Source organism: Pongo pygmaeus, chromosome 5 (assembly GCF_028885625.2).
Source record: "Pongo pygmaeus isolate AG05252 chromosome 5, NHGRI_mPonPyg2-v2.0_pri, whole genome shotgun sequence".
NCBI classification, from domain to species: domain Eukaryota; kingdom Metazoa; phylum Chordata; class Mammalia; order Primates; family Hominidae; genus Pongo; species Pongo pygmaeus.
The window spans coordinates 11,779,363-11,803,724 of NC_072378.2; the positions used below are offsets into that span (position 1 = coordinate 11,779,363).

At 38.7% G+C, this 24,362-nt stretch overlaps 1 pseudogene; it reads right to left on the reverse strand.

The window, feature by feature from the left end:
* Positions 1-7,366: 7,366 nt before the first annotated feature.
* LOC129038983 (S-adenosylmethionine decarboxylase proenzyme 1-like) overlaps positions 7,367-24,362 on the reverse strand; it is a 63,971-nt pseudogene continuing 46,975 nt past the window's right edge.

Below are 24,362 nucleotides of genomic sequence, written 5' to 3' on the forward strand. Positions count from 1 at the left end.
GCCCATAATATACTCAGAGCAGCCACCAGTGGCCTTTGCAATTATAACCCTGTTGGCCTGAGAATACACATCCCCCGTTTCTGTGCATATCCAGTCAGGGAACTGAGCACCAAGTTGGAAGTGAGAGATTCTAGTTCATTTTACTTATGGCTTAAATAGCTCAGTATGTTAAAGAGAATTTGGTGCTCTCCTTGTTAGTCATGGCAAATTTCCTGACTGCCTATAGAGAAAAGAGGCAAAGAAATAGATTTTCAGCTGATATGATGGGAAAAGAATTTGATATCTTAAAAAAAATACTTAGTATTTGCCACTGATTTGCAGCATGACCTTGGGGAACTCCCTGGCTTAAAAACATAATGACTCATGAGTTCTCCGTGATCTGTGACATACTGAGAGCACATGGTGTTGTCTCTCTCAGTTTATTCTTCTAATTTGTTAAAAGAATCAACTATGATTTATTGAAATATATATATATAGTGTGTATATATAGTGTGTGTGTGTGTGTGCGCGCGTGTGTGGTGTGTCAGCCTACCTTTTTCCTACATCAACAGGAAGGGTTTGATTAGGGGATGAACCCCAAATGCTGCTACTGCTGTACTCCAACAGATCCTATTTTCACTGTTTCTACATCCGTCTCACCTTCAGGGCCCATAAAAGAAGGGTTTTGCTTGAAGTGTAGTCAGGGAGAGTGCTCATAAGGATGTAACTATTCAAGTGTTTCTTCATGTTTTTACAGTAGACAGAACTTGCAGATATACATTTATCAATTTATTATTAATCATTAGTGTTATGAACATCAAGATTTCAAGTTAGCAACTATCGAGCTTTCTAAAGTAAAATCAAAGTGCTTTATATTTTGCACCAAGTATAGTCTTAATCATGGCCTTCAGGTATATTTCCTTACCCCAAACATAATTCAGTGGAAAGACCAGGCAGTGACCTGGGGCACTTGTTTTTATCTCTCTGAACCTTATTTGTAAATTGGAGATAATAATCATATTTTATAGAGTTCTTGTGAGTTGAAAATGTTAGAAGTCTTAATACTGAAAGTATCTAGTAAGGATTAAGCAGGTGGATGAAAAACTCAGCCCTGGATTCAAGTTGATGAAATCTTAGAATTCCACAGAATAAACAGAAAAGCCTAAAAACTTGCTAAGAGAGGGAAGAATATTGGCCACATGCCAAAGGATGCAAATCAAATTGGTGTCAGACATTCTGTTAGCAACAGAAGACACTAGTAGATAGGGTGGCAAAGCTTCAAAGTTTTGAAGAAAAATGAATTTGGTCCTTGCATTCTATATCCAGCCAAACAATCATAAAGTACACAGTCAAATTAAAACACCTCCTGATATGCAGTAACTCAAAAAGTACATCACTCCCATAGCTCATATGAAGTATTCCCCGGGGGCTTTCTTACTACCAAAATAAAGCAATTTTCAAAAGAACATGAGACATAAGAGAGTGTGATAATGAAGTGTGACCAAGAAGAGGTGAGGAAGCTGCAAATAAAGTTAAAAAGAATTAAATAGATACTAACTGGACATTCTCCTTGGAGCAGCAAAAGTTTGTGGCACAGGATCATATTACTCTTTTATGGATTCCTTTATGAATAATATTTCTATAATTACAATAGTCCAATACTCCTTCAGAGTAAATATCTAAGGACAAAACATGGAAGGCAGTTACAGGTGGCTAGTTGAATTTAATGTCATAAATGTTAGCAATAAATGATAATATGACTAACCAAAACTGGGAAACAGGGAGGGATAGAGGGGTAGAGAAAGAAGGTAGTGTATTTAAGCAAAAGTCTTAATTTTTCCTAGTAGAAGTCAACAGATACTGTCTGAAATAGATAATCACACAGTAGAGAACTACAGGACTTGATACAGATGTCCTTTATAACTCTTACTCTTACATTTCCCTGGAAGTATTCAACAATGCAATTTGATAAGATAAATAAATTAGAGGTATGAAATTGGCAAGAGGAGGAAAAATGATCACTATTTGTAGATAACATGCTTATGTAAATGTAAAATCACAGAGAATTTTCCAAAACACTTGCAAGCCATAAATTAGATCAATAAGTTTGTAGAACATGTCAGAAATCAATAATATTAATAAAGTGTAAAAAAGACCAAAAATAGCAGTTCAGATAAGTTACCATGAAAAAACTTAACTAGTGTATATAACCCTTATGAGGAAAATTTTAAATCATTTCTGATGGATACTAAAGTGACAACTAGCAAATGGAAACACTTAATGTGGTAAATTAGAAGACTCCATCTCATGAAGATGTCAGTTTCTCCTAAGTTATTTTATAAATGTAGAATGTTCCAAACAAAATACCAATTAGAGAAAACTGATAAAGAAGAGCAGTTATCATTTATACTAGATATATTGTAAAATATGCCATAAAACCTCAATAATTTAAACATTGCGACACTGTGGCATGAATATAGACAGACAAGAGGAAAAGAATAGAGAGCCCATGCATCATCCAAAATAGTCTCTAAAATTAACAGAGAGTAAAGATGATATCTCAAGTCAGTGGGGTGAAAGAGGACTTTTTAACAAACGTTTTGGGGACAACCAAGCAGTGGTGAAATAATATGAAAGAGGATATCTACCTCTCACTGTATTCCAGATAAACTTCAAAAAATTCTAGAAAAGAAATGTGGTTTTAAAAAATTCCATTAAAGCATAATACCAAAAGAAAACATAGACAATATCCTTTAGCACTTTCTAACAGACTCAAAATCCAGACATCAAAAAAACAAAAAAGAGGTATCATTTCAAGTATCTAAAAATCAATATATTTTCAGAGCAAAACATCCTGAGCTAGTCACAAGACAAATGGCAAACTGGGAAAAATATTTCTAACTTATTTTACAGACAAACAGCTCATCTCTCAAGTGTATAAGGAATTCCTAGATGGTACTTAGGAAACAGCCAGTAATCAGTAGAAAAAAAAAAAATGGGCAGAGGATATTAACAGAAAGTTCACAGAAAAATAAGACAAATAGACTTTAAGTGTTTGAAAAGTTGCTTAGCCTCACTTATAATAAGAGAAATGCATGTTAAAATTATGCTAAGATATGAGATTTTATCTAGCAGGTAACAAAAATCTGAAATCTGTGATAAAAATGTGACATGACAGAAACTCATTCATTGCCAATAAAATAGTGTAAATTTTCACATTCCCCATGGAAAGCAATTTAACAATATTGACCAAACGTAAAAATACATTTACTCTTTGACTCAGTAATCCAATTCTAAGGAACTATCCTAAACATACAACTCATATTTACATAATTATATGTGTGCAATATTTTTTAGGTGACATTTATGTTATAATAAGAAATCAAAACAATGTCATTCAGTAAATGAGTAGTTAATTAAAGTGTGGCACAGCCACTGAGTGAAATACTATGTAGCTACCAAAAAAGAAAGATAGAAAAAAGAATGAGAATGCTCTCTGCGTACGGATATGGAAATATCTTCAGAAAAGTGTTGCTGATAGTATGTCAATCCAATATGCTCTACATATGCTTGTTTTTGCTCTCTCTGCATGAAGAATCACTAAAAACATAAATAAACTAATGTAAGTGGCTACCTATGCACAAGAAGCTATACAGTAAACAAGAAACTAATAAAAGTATCTGCCTATGTTCCCAGAAAAATTAAACATAGAATTAGCATACAGTCCATCAATTCCACTTCTACATATATACACAAAAGAACTGAAAGCAGGGACTTGAACAGATATTTATTTATACACCAGTGTTCACAGAAGCTTTCTTCACAATAGACAAAAGATGAAAAGGACTCCAATGTCAATCAATAAATGAATGGTTAAACAAAATATGATACATACACACAATGGAATATTATTTAGCCTTGAAAAAGAACGAAATTCTGATACATGGTACAGTACAGATAAATCTTGAAAACATGCTAAATGAAAAAAGTTAGACACAAAGGGACAAATATTGTGTGATTCCACTTATATGAGGTACCTAGAACAGTCAAATTCACAGAAACAGAAAGTAGAATAGAAGTTACCAAAGGCTGAGGGGGAGGCAATGGAAGTTATTGTTTCATGGGTACAGCTTTTCTATTTGCGGTGATGAAAAGTTTTGGGAATGGATGATAGTGATGGTTGCACATCAGTGTGAATGTACTTAATACCACTGAACTATACCCTAGCATATTAAATTTATGAATTTTATATTATGTATATTTCGCACAATGAAAAAAGAGTGGGACCTACAGAGTCAGGAGCTGGAGGTAGAATCTGCAGGAGTGACACTACTCAACATATACCTTTGGAACTATGCAAATATATGACTGTATTACCTAATAAGAACAACAGATCAATTCTTATGAAAGATCTGGATTTTTCTCTTTGATCATTTCTTTAATTTGATTTTTTCTATATGCAAAATATTGCTTTATTTTGTTGCAGTGTTCTAAGTACCTTCATCAATATTAGATTGTTCAGATAAACATCTCCACACCAGAATACTAAGCAGCAATGATTAAGAATCAAGTGGATCTCTATTTCTTTCATTGCAATGTATACACTCACAGGCTCTGGCCTTCAGGCAGTACTCTCAATTCTGATCTTTGTAGGGCTGGTTAATTGAATGCACTGCATCTGCCTTGCAATCTCAGCCATCTACGTCAGGGGAGGGTGAGAAAGGGGAGAGTGGAGGGCTTCACTTTGTGCCTCACACTCCAAGACCACTTGTCAGAGCAACCCTGCCTTGGGCATGACGGGGTCTTTCCTTTGCCCCTCATTTCATCGGGCTCTTTTCACTTGCATGAGTCCTACCTGTGGCAAGGGAACTGAAGGCCAGGGGGATTAGCAGCAGCAGGAGCAGGGTTCCAGACTTCAGTCTCTGTCTGCAGCTGCCCAGCCTCCTCCTGAACATTTCTGTGCAGTGAGGGCACCCACCGTGGCAGTACCCATTCCACTGGTTCATGGCTCCACTGGCAGAAATTTATCTCTTGAGTAATTGCTACCCATTGGTGCTGACTTTATTTTCTGGAATCAAAAAAGTAAATATAATTCCTCTTCCGTATATAACTTCAGATATTTGAAAACCACTAACGTTCCTCCCACCAATGCATCGCCTCTCTAGGTCCTCAGGGTTCTCCATAGACCTGCATCTTTTTAATGGCTAGAATTCCAGTAACTCCTGAACCCATCCAGCTCTCCTCTCTCAATGTTTCTTGGATCTATAGCCCATTTCCATGGATACACTTTTGATTCCATTCCTACTTCACCTATTTCTTACAAATCTCTTTTCCCCCTTTAGAAATTGAATAGAAATGCGAGCCCAAATGAAACACACCTGTGTGAAGGTTGGTGTGGTAGGCAGTCTTTAGAATGCCCCTCAATGGTCTTCATGCCCTATAGAATCTTCTCCCCTTGAATGTGGGCTGTGCCTAGTGACTTGCCTCTAATGAATGAAATACAGCAAAAGTGATAGAATGCCACTTTGAGGAGGTTATAAAGCATGACATCTTCAGTCTTGCCAACATCTTTTAGGCCCTTCTCACTTGCTCTGATGAGTCCGGCTCTCAAGTGAGCTGCCCTGATGGAGAGGCCCACATGTCCAGAATGAAGGGTACCTCCTGCCAACAGCCATCAAGGAACTGAATCCTTCCAACAACGACGTGGGCAACATTCGAAACAAATCTCTCCTCAGCCAAGCTTTGAGATGACTACAGCCCCAGTGTACACCTCCATTGCAGTTTTATAAAAGACCCGAGACAGAGGACCCAGCTAAGCCATGGGCCAGCCAGGATTTCCTGACCTATGAGAACTGTGAAATAGAATAATATATGTTGTTGTTGTAAGTCACTACATTTCTGAGTAATTTGACATGCAGCAATAGATAACTAATTTCAGAAACAAGGACAAAGAGTAAGAACTAATCATGGCCCACGTGAACCATTCACGTACTAAGCAGAGCCAGTCAGAAGAACGAGGATTGACATCCTGCCCCTGTCCCCCTCTACAGGTAGAAATAAAATTTTCCTGATTCCCAGCACTTTGGGAGGCTGAGACGGGCGGATCACCTGAGGTCAGGAGTTCGAGACCAGCCTGACCAATATGGTTATACCTTGTCTCTACTAAAAATACAAAAATTAGCTGGGCGTGGTGGTGGGCACCTGTAATCCCAGCTACTTGGGAGGCTGAGACCAGGAGAATTGCTTGAACCTGGAAGGTGGAGGTTGCAGTGAGCTGAGATCATACCACTGCACTCCAGCCTAAGTGACAGAGCATGACTCCGTCTCAAAAAAAAAAAAAATTACCACCTTAACCATTTTTTTTTCAAAAGGACTTGATTCATGGAAGAAAAACTTTAATTGCTGTTTGAAAAAAATATTTGTGTGAAGCAGAAATTTGTTTCAATAACGTTAGTAAAGAATACATCCTGGAAAGTAGATGAAACTGGATGTAAAATTCTGGCAGCAATTTAATTGGACAGTCCCAGATGGTTAGGCTGAGGATAAACGTCTTGTCTGTGGAGAATTTTGGACGATACCTGGAGAAAGATTACACTGTGCCTAAACCAAATTGAGTTTCTTTCACAAGGGTTGTAAAGTTTCATATAATAAAAGGTTTTTTCTATATGCACTTCAATTTCACAGCAAGAATGGCAAAGAATACCTAAATGCAGAAGACAGCCTTCATGCAATATATCTAACTCCTTGATATAATAACACATACAATTCAAAAATGATTACACTCTCATTATATCTAGGGTTTCTGAAACTACAAGGTAGTAGTTATGGAAAGCATGGCCCCTGGTTTCAACATCTAAAAAGCAGCCACCTCTTTCTATGAGTGTTCTCCTTTTGTGATTTTTTCTTCATTTTTCTTAGTCAACGGTGCTGTTGCTGCTTCTTAACAAAACTGGTAAAAACAAAATTATAATCATTGAACATAATACTCTGACAATCAAGACACTTAAAACCTTCAGTCATCTGGGGCAAAAAAGCACTGTGTAGAACTCTGATTAACAAAGTGGGCTGGGCGTGGTGGCTCACGCCTGTAATCCCAACACTTTGGGAGGCCGAGGCGGGCAGATGAATTGAGGTCAGGAGTTCAAGACCAGCCTGGCCAACATGGCAAAACTCTGTCTCTACTAAAAATACAGAAGCTGGGTATGGTGGCACGTGCCTGTAATCTCAGCTACTCAGGTGGCTGAGGCAGGAGAATCACTTGAACCCCGGAGGCAGATGTTGCAGTGAGCCAAGATCATGCCACTGCACTCCAGCCTGGGCGACAGAGCAAGACTCTGTCTCCAAAACATAAAAAAAAATCAAAAACCTTAAAAAAACGAAGTCGTCATCAGTTTCCTGGCTTGAGGACTTCCACAACTTTCCTGATCAGGTCATCACTGGAGGTCTGATTTAAGTTTGTTTCAAAGCTGATGTATGAAAAATCTGATTCTGGAGTGATGTGAATAGTTCCATAAGTGCCATCCGATTTCGTTCCTTTCATCGACTACCCACAAGGATTGAACAGTGTGGCATCAATGACAGAACCTGGTGTCAGGGCACCAATTCCAGTCCACGTGACATCCTCTGCAGTGACACAGTCTTTCATGGAGAAAGAATCTTCCCTTAACTGCCAGGTCAAACTCTCTCATCAGCATTTCCAGGGTTTGATCTGGCTTACTACCCCACTCTCTGAGAAATCTGGAATATATAAGTACCAACAGTCAGAATTCATATGTCTCATATAATACACTGCTCCATTTGGAAAAATTGCTTTAAGAAACTCAATTTCTTTCTGAAAATCCCAGGTACCTTTAGTGAGAAGGCTTCAAGAAATCCTTAGGAAAATAAAAGAAGCTTTGAATTGAGTGAAATCCATTGTAATCCCTAGCAAGCTTCAAAAGGAGAACCAGTGCTTTTGGCAAGAGGGTGCTACAACATGTCTTCAAAATGAAATGTCTCGACCGGGCACGGTGGCTCAGGCCTGTAATGTCAGCACTTTGAGAGGTCGAGGCGGCAGGAACACTTGAGTCCAGGAGTTGGAGGCTGCAGTGAGCTATGATTGGGCCATTGCACTCCAGCCTGGGTGACAGAGCAAGACTTTCTTCCTAAAACAAACAAACAAACAAAAAGGTATGCCCGCATTCAGATCTGAAAATAGTATGAAACGCCCCAGATCCTTGGTTTGCATTGAGTTGTTTCCAGGAGAACCAGACCTCTAGCAGCTTCTCAGTCCCTTAGGAAAAATGTGCAACTCCCAGTGAACAAACCAACAGCCACAGAAAATCAACTAAATTAAACCTCCTCTCCTGCCATTGCTGTCACTGCTGCAGATGGTTTCAGCTGTGTTACTACAGTTCAGATTGCTTTTTGTTTTGCTATAGTTTTATGTTAATTTTTTTTTAAAAAAAGGACTCATGAACTTTTCCCAGCTTTTTGTGAGCCAGAGTTGAATGTGAGTCTCTCCGAAATAGAGGCAGATACAGTTTAGTTTCTGGTAATCTACTGCTTTCCCATTACAGAGAGTAGAATAAGCACTAGGCTAATGTTTCTGGCCATTTTATGTAAGCCCATCTGAGCCATGTTTAAGCATCCAGTTTAGTAGTGTTAAGGGTATTCACACTGCTGTGAAACTGATCTCCAGAACATTTTTATCTTGCAAAACTCATACTTTATACCTGTTGAACAATTCCCCATTTCTCTCTCCTCCCAGCCCCTGTCAACCACCATTGTATTTTCTGTTTCTGTGAATTTGACTACCTTAAATACTTAACATAAATGGGAGTATACAATATTTGTCTTTTTGTAACTAGCCTATTTCGCTTACCATATGTCTTCAAGATTTATCCATAATGTAGCATGTGAGAAGATTCCCTTCTTTTTTAAGGCTGAATAATATTCCATTGTAGGTGTAGAACATCTCTTGTTTATCCCTTCATCTGGCAATGGACATTTGGGTTGTTCCCAACCTTGGCTATTGTGAATAATGGTGCTCTGAACATGGGTGTGCAAATATTTCTTCAATATTCTGCTTTCAATTCTTTTGGATATTTGCCCAGAAATTGAAATGCCAAATCATATAGTAGTTCTATTTTTAATTTTCTGAGGAATCTCCATAGAGTTTTAAATGGCAGCTGCACCATTTATTTTCCCACCAACAGTGCAGAAAATTTCCAATTTCCCCATATTCTCACCAACACTTGTTATTTTCTATGTGTGTTGTTTTTTATTATGGTAGTGATCCTGATGGATATGAAGCAATATCTTATTGTGGTTTTGATTTGCATTCTCTAATGGTTGGTGATATTGAACATCTTTTTATATGTTTGTTGTCTATTTGTATATCTTCTTTGGAGAAATGTCTATTTAAATCCTTTGCTCATTTGAATTTTTTGTTGTTGAGTTGTAAGAGTTCTTTACAGATTCTGAATATTAAACCGTTATCCACTATGTAATCTGCAAATATTTTCTCCGTTCCATAGGTTGCCTTTCCACTCTACTGATTGTTTCCTTTGATACACAGAAACATTTCTTGGGTATGACACCAAAATCACAGGCAACAAAAGTAAAGATAAACAAATAGGACTAGAGGTGACTTAAAAAAAAAAAATCTGTCCAATCGTCAATCTATGCACACTATCTGTTTCTCTATCAATCTACTGTCCCACCCTGCCTCACACAAACAATCCATTGGTTACCGTGGTTCTGACAACCTCCAGTCTCTAAACTACAGCTAGCTGATTTACAATCCCCTTTCTTCATTGCTATCATCTGAGAAATTGGGGCTCTCCAGGGCCAGCTTTGGAGACAGTTCCTAAATAGGAACATTTTTACACTGTTGGTGGGACTGTAAACTAGTTCAACCCTTGTGGAAGACAGTGTGGCGATTCCTCAGGGATCTAGAACTAGAAATACCATTTGACCCAGCCATCCCATTACTGGGTATATACCCAAAGGATTATAAATCATGCTACTATAAAGATACATGCACACACATGTTTATTGCGGCACTATTCACAATAGCAAAGACTTGGAACCAACCCAAATGTCCATCAATGATGGACTGGATTAAGAAAATGTGGCACATATACACCATAGAATACTATGCAGCCACAAAAAATGATGAGTTGATGTCCTTTGTAGGGACATGGATGAAGCTGGAAACCATCATTAATTCAGCAAACTATAGCAAGGACAAAAAACCAAACACTGCATGTTCTCACTCATAGGTGGGAATTGAACAATGAGAACACTTGAATACAGGAAGGGGAACATCACACACCAGGGCCTGTTGTGGGGTCGGGGGAAGGAGGAGGGATAGCATTAGGAGATATACCTAATGTAAATGACGAGTTAATGGGTGCAGCACAGCAACACAGCACATGTATACATATGTAACAAACCTGCACGTTGTGCGCATGTATCCTAGAACTTAAAGTATAATAAAAAAATTAAAAAAATTAAAATTAAAATTAAAAAATGCAAAAAGAAAGAAAAGAAAAAGAAGTTGCCTGGTTTGAGTTATCCTTTGCCTAATCTCTTGTGTCCGTTCCACACAACCAGAATCATTTTTCTCTCTTCCAGTGGCACAAAACTGCTTACAGCTGCCTGAAATGCAACAATTAATGTGTGTCACCCTGCTTTGAGTATAACACTCTTTCTTATTTTACTACTATTAGGAGACACATTCATTTAATATTAAAATTTATGATACACTTAGAAAAACAGCACAGTACACTTTTGGATCTTTTTAACTTTTTCTGTTAGAATATTGGCTGCAGCAGATTTTCGTTAGCATTTAAATTAGTCTTTAAAAAATTCTATTCTAAAATGAATTATCTCTCTTATGATATTTACCTAAATTTATCAAACATACCAAAATATGTAACTTCAGCAACAAATGTTGTGTTCCAGTCCCATTCCTCACATTTGTAGGGCCTAAGAATACAAACAGAAGTTCACATACCATATGACTAAGTATTTAAAAGTATAAATCAAGTTAACAAACTATTATATAAAATATGTACAATTGATTTGCATTATTCTCATATTCTGTATTTGCTAATTTGCCTACTAGCTAAAATTCATCTGGAGTCCCAAAATCAGCTCTTAAGTCACTGTTGTGGACATTCACAGACTGTAAAGCAAGGCAAAAATTTTGAGTTGCCAATGCGCATGTTCCCAGCTGAAATGAACAAGGCGAAGCTCTGCCTCCTCCTTTCAGCTCTCATCTGGTAAATGGGTGTCCTTTTTTGGTCTATTTAGTGTCACATGTTTCAAGTTTTAGTGCTTTTTGTTGGTGGTTTTGCTGTTTAGAATGGCCCCAAGTGTCGTGCTGAAGTGCCAGATAGCAGGGTACTGGTCCACCGCCCGTTAGGAACTGGGCCTCACAGCAGGCAGCGAGTGGCCAGTGAGTCGGCAAAGCTTCCTTCATCTCTACTTACAGTCACTCCCTATCGCTCGCATTACCGCGTGAACTCTGCCTCCTGTCAGATCAGTGGTGGCATTAGAGTCTTATAGGAGCACAAACCCTATGGTGAACTGCACATGCGAGGGATGTAGGCTGTGTGCTCCTTATGAGAACCTAATGCCTGATGATCTGTCACTGTCTCCCATCACTCCCAGATGGGACTGTCTAGTTGCAGGAAAACAAGCTCATGGCTCCTACTGATTCTACGTTATGATGAGTTACATAATTATTTCATTATCTATTTCAATGTAATTATAATAGAAATAAAGTGCACAATAAATGTAATGTGCTTGAATAATCCTGAAACCATTCCCCACCCCCAGGTCTGTGAAAAAATTGTCTTCCATTAAACCAGTCCCTGGTGCCAAAAAGGTAGGGGATCGCTGCCATACAGTGCCCCTAACTGCAGGGAGGCTGTGATGAGCTTTATGGAGAACATACAATAGGCAGCGCTCAGACATGAGTGACAGTGCTGTTAGCCCTGAGTTCGACATTAATGAAATCAACAATATATGTTAAATAAGGTGTCTTTGAACAGGAACAGTTTAGGTACTCATCAGTTGATAAAAATGCTGTTACCAGGAGCCTAACCATGCATTTCCCCAGGGCAATTGTTCAGTATTTGATAATTCGGTGTTCGCTGTGACTTTATAGGATGCAACTACCACAAATAACAAGAATCAACTGTACTGGCCTCCTACCATAAGACATACACATTCATAAAGACACAATAAAAGAAGATGTGCAAAGCTATGGTTTTTAGATGACTAAAAATTATCTTCTAAAATATCAAAAGAAATATCAAAGAAAATAGACTTTAATTATTATCATGGATATCGTGGTGTCCTGTGAACAGGTTGGCCATGTTTGGATGAACTGTAAAGACACACATAGTTCTTGAGGTACTGTGTATATACTCCATATTTTTTTTCTTGCCTTCATTTCGGCAAAGACACCAATAATGTTGTTATAATAAAGATTTCCATATAGTTTGTTCTATGGTTAAGAATAAACCAAAGAATTAAAAATGTAATTGTATGCAATATATATATTCAAAATATAAATATATTTTTATCTAAGAGCAAATTTAAATAAATACTAAAATTGAAAAATTAAAATATTTATTTTTTAATGTTATCTTTCTTCCAAAATAGTTAGTTTTCTATTAAAACTAAGAGAAAAAATAGAAATTGTGTTACATGAAATCAAAATGTATAATAAAAGTTGTTTACATAGAAATTATGATTAATAAATATCAACTTTTAAAATAAAACTTATTTAAATGAATTAACATTTTAAACTTATTAAGTGTTTTAATAAAACCATTCACAGTTTTAGCTTTCAATATCTATCTAGTTGCCAACATAAAGCATTGGTATCACTCAAGCAAACTCCAGATCTATATATAAATTTAAAATAATATGATTGTTTAACATAGCAAAATGTCTCTTAGCTACTATGCGCAACTATTGAAAAGACCTTGCTAATTCCCAAGTACCTGCAGAACCACAAACAGGAGGAGAAGCAGGAAATGAACGCTGGGCAACACTGAGAAACAGTATTTTGTTGTATAAGAATAGAAGGGTTGGGCCGGGTGCGGTGGCTCATGCCTGTAATCCCAGCACTTTGGGAGGCCAAGGTGGGTGGATCATTTGAAGTCAGGAGTTCAAGACCAGCCTGGCCAACATAGTGAAACCCTGTCTGTACTAAAAATAAAAAAAATTAGCTGGGCGTGTTGGTGGGCTCCTGTAATCCCAGCCACTCGGGAGGCTGAGGCAGGAGAACTGCTTGAGCCTGGGAGGTGGAGGTTACACTGAGCCAAGATCGGGCCACTGCACTCCAGTCTAGGTGACAGAGTGAGACCCTGTATCAAAAAGAATCGATCAATCAATTAATGGAAAAGAATAGAAGGATTTGGCAAATTAATTAACTTACCTTTTCTGTCTCCCAAAAGATCTCACCACTTAAATTTTCCCTATACTCTGGAGTAGTGCTTTTGTCTGTGCTGACAGCAGGGATGCAACCCCAAAATTTCCATAGCATTCAGATGCAGTCATTTACTGTTTCAAGGACATTAGACAAAGATGTTGAGAAGCATATCCCTGGGCCATGAACAATGTTAGCCATCAAAAGGGATGTTTGAGGTTGAGCTGTGGCAGATTTGGGCCCTGAATCTGAGCCTAGTGTCTAAGAAGGTGCTGAGTACTCCTAATAAAGGTAAGAGGGGCTGCATTGAGAAGGAAAGTCGCTGGAAGCATTCCCGATCTCACTGGATCACGGTGCACATTAGGCCATTGGCTGGACACAGCCACATGGACGTCTGGTGACTGTGGCACGGTGCGCTGCATCTGAAGTACCCTCCTGGGTTGGCTACAGCTCTGAAATGAATTAAACCCTTTCTCCTGGTTGAAGCTGAGTTTCCTGCTATCAGCATAGCAGAAGACACTTGCAGCCTTAAGTACAAAATGAGGTAATATTGTGAAATGTTTAATGTTGTCCTTGTGATTCCTGGAGGGCATCTAACTATGGATTCCTGTTCCATTGACTGGCCAAGGTCTAGTGCCTCTTCCAACCTTTTGAATTAATTAAAGAAACACTTTTATTTATTTTTTTGGTAACTGACTTACTTACTCCTTCCACCTTAGACAAGCAATTTCTCTTTGTTTTCTAAATATAGCAACATACACTCTTTCCTAGGGCTCATCACATTAATGGCAGCAAGAACAACAATAAAGGCAAGCGTTTCTGGAATGCTTACTAAGTGCCAGGCACTGTTCGAAGCACTTTAAATGTGTGCACGAATTTGTCCTCATAGCAAGCCCAATAGACGGGCACATTTTTACCAGAGAGGAAACTGAGGCACAGAGGAGTTGAAGGGACCTGTCAGAGTAAGGTTACACAGGGAGTCTAACTCCAGTCCGTGTTCTTATGCAATTTGCTACATGATATTATGGGAAACGAAGAAATGGTACTTTTTATGTGCCATAGACATGCTTGGCTTATTTTACAGAAAAAATAGATTTTCCTGCAAATGGGTTGAAAATAATACGTACAAGAAAAAGCATTGTTATGTGTTCACTCACTGCTTTTCCTTCTGGGAGATGATGCTGTTGTCGATACCATTAATACTAGAAGTGCCTTTTATTTAGAACTCCTTATTGGCTTTTTTTTTTTTTTTTTTTTGAGACGGAGTCTCACTCTGTTGCCCAGGCCTGGAGTGCAGTGGCGCGATCTCGGCTCACTGCAAACTCCACCTCCTGGGTTCACGCCATTCTCCTGCCTCAGCCTCCTGAGTAGCTGGGACTACAGGTGCCCGCCACCACGCCCAGCTAATTTTTTGTATTTTGTTTAGTAGAGATGGGGTTTCGCCACGTTAACCAGGATGGTCTCAATCTCCTGACCTCGTGATCCACCCTCCTCGGCCTCCCAAAGTGCTGGGATTACAGGCGTGAGCCACCGCACCCGGCTGGCATTTTTTTTAATAAAGGGCCTCAGGTGTTCATGTAGAAAAGTGAACAGAAGAAAGAACTCCATGCAACCCATCACTGCTCAAAAATCTGCAAAGAACCTACAAACCTCAGGAATGTGTTTGCAATGCCCTGAAGTGTCACATTTCACTGGGCAGGAGACAGTTAAATAATTTCCCCCAAGGTCACCCCTAATGTCAGTAGAAGAGCTGGGCATGGAGCCCAGGTCTCTGGCTCCCCTCCCTGAATTTCAGGAAGCAAACTACACTCTGACATTTAATCAGTGAGACATTCTGTTTGTGTTTAAGCATTCCCTTGCAATATTTGCAACCCAAACCTTGTAGCATGGAGTCAGTGCCTGAGAAACTGGGAAGAACATCTGACCCAAAGCCAAACTGCCAGTCCTAGATGCGGGAAGAATAAAGTTAAATCTAGCCATGTTCAATAAATGATGCCATTAAAAAATCATCTCTGAAGACTTTCTCCTAATCCCCAATGTGAACACAGGTCAAATTACATTATGGTAGATGTGGTCATTATAATAAGGTTCCTGATCCTCAGCCAATGGCCTTCTCTCTTATTTCCAGCATATTCCTTGCAACCAAATTCTAGGACATTCTCTGAGAATTTGCTACAGAGGGATTTAATCTGTACCCTAAAAGGGTACCGTCACACATCTAAAAGAGTGGAAGGCGTGCCATGGATGGCGACCGTCTATTAGCAGGAGGTTGAACTGCATGGTCTATTTTTCAGAACTCTGAGCGCTGAGCCAAGATTAAAGCAAGCGAACTGTCATGAAGGATTGGTGTTTTAGGCCTGAGGCTTCTTTGGTTTCATCTTGTCTACAATTATGGAAAGGCCTACATCTTGCCTGTTCTGGGTGGAAGAACAGACTGAAAAACGTTTACTAGCTTTACAAAACAGCTACATTTCCCTCTTGTTTTTCAGCCCCCGCTCTCACCCCGGCTTCGCCTTGGAGATGATCCTGTTAATTCAGTCCTGAAAAAGAACTTTCTTTCAGAACAGCTTCTTCCTGGTGCTCTCACTCCTTGACACTGGCCAAGGGTCCTCTTTGCCTCCAGAGAATGGATCCATCTTCCCCTACCATGAAGACCATGAGAAGAAACATGGAGACACCAGGAGGCTTCAGTTAGTCTCATATTGGAGTCTTTTTGTTTTCACATAGACTATCTGCCAGGTTTCTGACTCTTTGTATCCCAGGAACCTTTTCTGGAGTCTTTATCACTGCCTGACTGGACTTTGGGCCCCAAGATATGCCTTTCTGGGTCTGTGGAAACTCACTAAGCCCTGAAAGACTGGTGGACTTTCTCATTCATCTGATTCAGAGTGAATGTATCTTGTGCATGTGAAGTCCCAGACTGGGCCACTCTTGGTATATGCTGTCCAATCTTAACACAGTATTGGTGAGCAGGAACCACCCATATTAGAACATAACTAGAAACCCCATCATGGGCTCAATGATCCCCTGTCAATGGGTGACAGTCACTCTGTGCCAGACTGGTCTGCCTGACACCACAGAGCCCACCAATGTGTGATCCATTGTATGGAAGGCATGCTTCAGACTGTCCCTTCAAAGCTCCTTTGTAGTCCTTTAGAGATTGTTTCAGTGGCCTTCCCTGGAGTGTTCTAGTTTGATTCTCTTTGTCTTCTCTGTTGGATGTAAGGTCAGTCTGTAAGCCTCCGAAAGCATATGATGTGTTTTTCACTTGAATTTTCTACTAACAACACAGCCCAGACAATTTGCTGCCCAAACATGATAGAATTAAATAATAGTTTAATGTTTCTTATTAGCCATATGATTCTCATCTACTAAAAAAGATACATGTATTAGTCCGTTTTCACACTGCTGATAAAGACATACCCAGACTGGGCAACTTACAAAAGAAAGAGGTTTAATTGGACTTACAGTTCCAGTGGCTGGGGAAGCCTGACAATCATGGCGGGAGGCAAGGAGGAGCAAGTCCCATCTCACATGGATGGCAGCCCGCAAAGAGAGGGAACTTGTGCAGGCAAACTCCCATTTTTAAAGCCATCAGATCTCATGAGACTCATTCACTATCACGAGAACAGCGCAGGAAAGACCCACCCCCCTAATTCAATCACCCCCCACCAGGTCCCTCCCACAACATGTGGGAACTATGGGAGTTACAAGATGAGATTTGGGTGGGGACACAGAGCCAAACCATATCAATACCCAAATTGTTCATTCTGGGAATCTCTCTCTGGTGCTCTAGTGTGTGCCCTTCCCTCTCTCCCTCCCTCCCTCTCTTCCTTCCTTCCTTCCCTCCCTCCCTCCCTCCCTCCTTCCTTCTATCCTCCCTTCCTTCCTTCCTATTCACAAATTGAATGTCACCTATTAGTCAGGTACTGAGAGAAGAGTCATTTATAATACTAGGCAATGAATGTTATAATAGAAGCAAACATGTGGCTTAATTTGAAAGACCTCATACTTTTTAACTTAAAAAATTAAATGTTAATTTTATAAGAAAACATAATTACTTGTTTAAATCATGATAAATCATTTATCTTAGATAATTTACATTCTCTGTTATGTTTATTAATTATGTTCATGGGCTGATTGAATTAAAAGTTGCTATATTACAGGCCAACCTATTGCTCGATAACAACTAAAAGTAATACATTCATCTACGTATGTGTATATCCTAATAATTTATACAATTTCATGTCTACAGACTATATTTATCTATTTATACATACATATGTCTTTACCCTAATATTTAGAAAGAAACCAAACCATCGTTAAACCACACATATATAGAGATAATTATAAATAGGTAAAGACATAATGTTCCTTTGAAGGTCACTACCATGGCCTCAGTAATCATTAAAATGATTCAGTTGATGCTATTTGTTAAATGCTCCTGATTCTGACAGAACATCCAAAGTGCACTCATCAGTAATCAGAAGTTCTGGACGACTTTGCCAAGGTTGTGTCACGGTACATGGAGATATGGATGGTGGAATTTGAGTATTAGTCTTCTGTGCTTGATCAATATGGTAGAAAAAGGGTATATATATTTATCTAAATAAGTATATATTATATATATTTATCTAAATAAGTATATATTATATATATTTGTATATATAATTTATTTATGTTTATACATATGTGTGGTTTTAGTGACTTTTCTTTTATTGTTGCTATTATTTGCTTTGTTTTAAATAAAGTTCATTCATGAGCTACACAGTACATCCAAGACTGACTCACCTAAATGATGCTGTAACTTTCAGCCAAAAGAGCAGTCTTTACATTTTCCGAATTCATTTTCTTGTTTTTCTTCAACGTGTGGGGTTTTTTTGGAGGCCAGGGTAAATAATAGCAAATTAAAACTTTGTATTTATTTGTAACTTTGTATTTGCATTTATTCCTCATAAATACATTATTTTTAAAAATCTAAGCATCCAATGAACATTGGAAATAGTTCAATGTTATCATTTTAAATGTGGAATATATAAGTAAAGAAAATGTAATTACTTATTTAAATCATCATACATAATTTATCTATTTATAGATAATTTATAATTTATCTACTATATGAATTATACTTAAATCTTTAACAATTTTTAATAATCTAGCAATTGTAATACTTCATGATACATGAAGTTTTGTATTTCAGAGAATAAATAGTATTAATCATCTGAAAATATTTAAGAAGAAAAGTTGAAAAAAATTCGAAGAGAAATGTAGTACTTTCTGAATAACGGGCTTGTGGAATGTTTCCTTTTTTCCTTTTTTCTTTTTTTTTACTATTATCAAGGTAGTAGCTGTACACAGTCAAAGAGTAATATATTTTATAATGAAAAACATGTTTCCCACCCCGCTCTTTCCCACACCCTCAGAGACAATTCATATTGCTAAATAACATATTTTCTCCATAATTTCTAGATTTATCACTTTTAGGCCATTCTCTCTTGACTTTCTATTACAGTAGATCAGGACCTGGCTCTCTTACATTACTGTCACCTTCCTTCCACTCTTCTCATTTTCCAATAAAGATAAAACAAAATGTTTGTTTAATCAATATTCAGCAATGACAGTATCTTGATTCTATAAATACTGCTTATTTCTGAGCCAAGATTATATTTTCTTACTCAGACAACTTTTGAGGATTTTTTTTCTAATGCTGGTAATAATCACCTTACATTTTTATTGCTTCGTTTTCTGTGTACCTAATTCTTCACCAGGGCTCCAACAGAGTCAACCATTTGTGTGTTCATTCAACAAATATACTGCTAACACCTCTATGTTGGGCACCATTCTAGGTTCTACAGATTCATCAGCAGACGAAAGAAACAAAAACCCCTGCTCTTTGACAGTTTACATTCTAGTGGGGGAAAAGTCAACAATTTAAAGTAAACATAATGACTTAGTAAGTATTATTATTTTTAGAATATAAAATGTGCTCTGGGAAGATATCACGCAGGTTATAGATGGAGACCAGGGCAAATCAATGAATCTATGTCCATGCTCAGTAGGCAGTAGGAGAGTGAAAACCAGGAGTGCTGAGGGAAGGGCTACAATTTTAAATCGGTTGGCAGTATGGGCCTCATTGAGGTTCAAAGTGAGAAAAGAGTTAAAGGAAATTAAAAAGTGAGCCAGGTAAGTGTGAAGGGCCGAGGCAGGTGGATCGCATGAAGCCTGGAGTTTGAGACCAGCCTGGGACACATAGTCAGATTCCATCTTTACAAAAAAAAAAAGAGAAAGAAAGACAGAAAAAAAGAATGGAGAGGATTGTCCCATATCCCTTATCAAGAGAATATCTATCTAGGACAATGTGGGCCCTGAGGAAGGGGCATGCTAGGGTGTTCAAGAACCCGCAAAGGGGCAATGATTGCCAGGACAGAGTGAGGGAGAGCGTCTGGGGTCCATTTTGTCTGTCTTTATAAAGACTTTAATTTTTATCCTGAGAGGGGCTGAAAGGTTTTGTTTTAGCTTCAAACAAAAGTTGTTTCATCTGAAGACAATGAAATCTGCCTTTTATCTTAACAGATTATAGCTACATCCAGTGGGTTTAATGGATAGATAATAACCAGTTTATATTACAAGTGGCCCAAACCCCCAAAAGTTCGTGCATGCCATGCATGAGATCAGTAGCTCCGATGGGAATAGCTGAATCATTCACCCATGCATGTTTTTCCATACTAAAGTTGGCATCCCAGTTATCTTCCCTAGGTGCATGGTCTCTAATCTGATGTCAACATCACATTCGTCATTTCTCTCCTCTCTTTCTGAAGGATGCAATCCCAAACATACGCACAGTTATTTTCTTCTCAGCACTGACCTTAGACTTACTCTTCATAATGGAACTCATCAAAGACAAATCATACTCTTCAAGAAGCAACAGTGATGAAATGTGTTTCAGACTGCCCTTTAGAACAAAACAAAAGCTGCTTCTCTTAATGAGGTAAACCTTTCTCCAGCTCCCTTGCTTTAATTAGTGGTACTACATATATTAAAAGCTGTTTGTACAGGACATAGAGTCAGTGTTACATAAATATAGAATCATGAGGAGACCAGCAGAAAGGTATAGCAGCAAAAAATTTGCCTTCTAGCTTTTCAACATTTTGGTTAATTCAACAAGCAATCTTTGCAGGGTATTGTCAGAAAAATGCCAAGACTCCATCAAATGCTACCTCTATTTCTGCCACTCCAGCTAACCCCTGTAATCCTGTGGCCACTCACTCATGATTTGTAGATCATTTACTCCAGCTTTCAGAAGATTAATATAGGTTGGTTTTGCAAAAGTAAGTATGTGACAAGGTGGGCTGCAACAAGAATCAGCAGTCCTGGTTCCAACCCTTGCTCTGCTAAGAAACAGAGCCCTCTTTCCACCCAGAAAGCAGAGTACGGTTGACCACCCTCCCTCCAAGCCCACAAAAGCACAATCCAATTACCTGCCCTGAATACTATGAGCTTCTGTGAATACACTCTCAGGGACAAGCTTAGGACTTCATGTTCTCAAAACAATTAGTCCCAGTGACTCCTGGGAAAGAGGTTATTTGTGAGGCGATTTGCAGAAAGGAAAGATTTGTTCAAAATCGGTAGTATGATAATGCACACTGAATGCTACAACTGAAATAATCATATTACTTATTTCAAACAGAAGCCATTTCAGTGGCACTATACGTTGTCCCTGGATAACCAGGAGCTTGCTTGTCTAGTACTCTGAGGTACTGACAGAATTCTTGATTATAGTTCAGTCAGAGATAACTTGTTCTTTCCCAAGGCCAAGACAGGATATATACACATGATTATTTCATCCAGCAAAACCTTGTGGAACCGTGTGCTAACAAGCCTTCCTTTGCAGTTCCCACGTCACCAGGTGTACTATGAGGACCTTTGCTGTTAGTACTCGCTCCCTAATGACTTCTGAAAAGTTGTAGCTTTAAGAGACTTTGTCTTTTAATTGAGGCACAATTATCTTCTAGTATTAGACCTAAAAAAACAAAAATACCTGACAGTGAATTGAAGTGAAGGTGGTCACATCTTAGGCTAATGGCTGATTTTTAAAGGGAGATCAGAAATGCTGTATACTTATGCCAATTCTGCTTTGTTGGAGGCTCCATAATTTTACCTGTTATTTGTTCTGGAATCCTTATTAAAGTTTTGATCCAAAACCAAAAAAAAAAAAAAAAAAAAGAAAGGAAAGAAGGAGGTGGGGGAGGGATGAAGGGAAGGAAGAAACGAAGGCAGGAAGGTGAGAAAGAAAGAAAGATTGATTTAGAAAGCAGAGCAGACTGACCATTAATATGTAAGAGACTGTCTCCATCGTTTCTCTGGGTATCTATCACAGGGTCAGTGGCAGGCAAGCTAGTCTTGGCCCCTGTCCAGAGGACTCATTCCTGCGAATCTTGGAAAATATCTTGTTATAACAAACTTACTGTATATCAGAAACCCCACTATGAAGGGTTAACTCAACGGTCCTTTTACAGAGGAAAATACTTGAGGTCAATTTGTAAATCCTATAATGTCTCCAAAAGGGAGAGTACCCAGCAAAAGATTTTGCAGTCCCTGTGTTTTAGAAATAACGTGATTCTCAAAGGTAGCCCATAATAGAAACCATCAAACAAGAGTTGTCCAGCTCCCCAGGGTGATGAGGCAGAACCATTTAATTCAGAAATCCCACTCTACAGTTCGGCAGAAAAACACAGACATGTGTCCTAAGAAATAAACGAAGGACATGAGGAAATGCTCTGGTTCTCTTTTGTCTACCCTAAAAGGTTCAGATATTTGGGAGTTTTAGCACAGCCTAGTTTCATAAATAGTAGGCTAGGAAGGTTTGCTCAACCATTGAAGACTACCTACCATGCCTCTCTCTGATTACTGTGAATTTGATGTTAAATGTTTCATGGGATTACCAACTGAAAGACTCTCGACTTCAGAATCACCCAAAGCTTTCACTTCCCATCTCGAGTCCCAAAATGCATAATGAACTCAACCCTGAACCCAGGTGGCAGGCTGCATCAGAGAATTTTGAGGACGTTTCTCTCTAAACACAGGCGGATTAGAAAGCAGAGCACCTGCAAATAGGTTAATGAGCCTTGGCATTGCCGGAGTTGTCAAGACCAACTGTTGAGAATTCCCATGGAGTTAAGTAGGATGTGAATCCGGCTCTGAGTAGATATCATTACCTATGCTGTCTGACTTCCTGCTCACAGGTTTTGCAGCGCACTTGGGCTTTTACCCTTCAGCTCAACTGTTTGGTGGCAGTTGGATTGGGGGTGGTTGAGAGTATTGTTTAAAATGCTTCTCTTCGTGGGCAGAGGCCTTGGTGTTTATTCTCGGAGCTGTCCTAGCCATAGAGTGCTTTTTGAAAAATTCATCACATTCGATTCATGTTTATGTACCAGGAAAGCAAGCAATCAGCTTATGTTCTCAGAAAAAGAACTGGAACTGGTCACTTATTGTGTGGCATTTTGGTGCTTAATAGTTATGAGACATAGAAAAGAAGAAAAACAGCAGTAACATCCTGTGCTCTAAATGCAGAGCCTCTTAGGTCCAAACCCTCAAATCCTTACTATTTTGATGACCTGCATGAAGAACATTTTCAGTGTATTCCAGTGTCAACCTCTGATTGAAACGTATGACACAAACAGAAAGTGCATGTATTGTAAGTGTACCCTCCATACATCCTCATGAAGTGAACGCACCCATGTAACCATAATGAAGACCAAAAAACAGGACACTATCAGCACCCAGAAACACCACTCATGCCTTTTCTAGTCTAGCCCCTCAGGAGTAACCACTACTGGCTTCCAACACCTGGGATTCTTTTTGTTTGTTTTGAACTCTACACAAATGAAATCACACAGTATATACTCTTTGGCATCTGGCTTTTTTCAAGTATGTAGAGATTGTACAAATACGTCCATATTAACAAGCCTTTTACATCATTGTCCTGTTGACAAGGAAATCATTCATCTGCAACAGTTTGCTAGTGCAACAGTTTGCTCTCTTCACAATGAGTAAAGACATTCACACTGGAAATAAATGATACATGGCTGCATTATATGCTTCAGCCTGCCAATAAGCACGTCCGGTTTTTAACAGGCGGAAAGGAACTTTCACAGTGCCTTTTCCAAAGGAGTAAGATAACATGAGCTTTGCTATGAAGCCACAACAAAAAGCTGAACAGCAGGAAGATGAGTTGGGGAATTTCACTTTCTGAGCTAAAGCATAAAGCTAGTGACATGCACAAGAAAGTCAGATTTAGTGGTTGAATGTTGATGTTTCAGAATGGAAAATTAGAGCTTGATGTATAATTGCAGGGAGAGCGTTTCCTACCACTTTATCTTAGTGTATTCCCAATAAACAGGCTACTCCAGGTGATATCTTACTTCCTGCAGTTTGTAGCTGGCTTAATCAGACAAGTGACTTTTTTAGCCTCTGGTCAAGGAAGGGACAAGCATATAATAAAATCATCTTTCATGCCTGAGCTGAAGTAAAACAGTACAACTTTGTCACTAATGATAAAGCAAGGCAAACGATTTAGAACAGTCAGAGTCATAACTGCAAGCTGCAAAATAATTAAATGTTATTGCGGTGTGCAAAAAATATTTAGGAGCCCGCCTTTACAGCAAATGAATTATGGGATTTTCCAGTCACATGCATATGACCAACATATGCAATTGTAGATTTTTTTGACCGTGCATCAAGCCTAACAACTGGGTTCCAAGTGAATCAAGCACTTGTTTGAAAGAAATGTAATCAAATATGGATTATTTCAACAACAGCCAAAGAGTTTCTTCCTGAGTTCCCTGCCGGCAAAAAGCAGGGGATTTGCGCCACTCATTTCTGAGCAAACCACATTCCTTGAATGTGGCTGATCCCTACCAGTCTAAACATTATTTTTTAATGTGAAACCCTG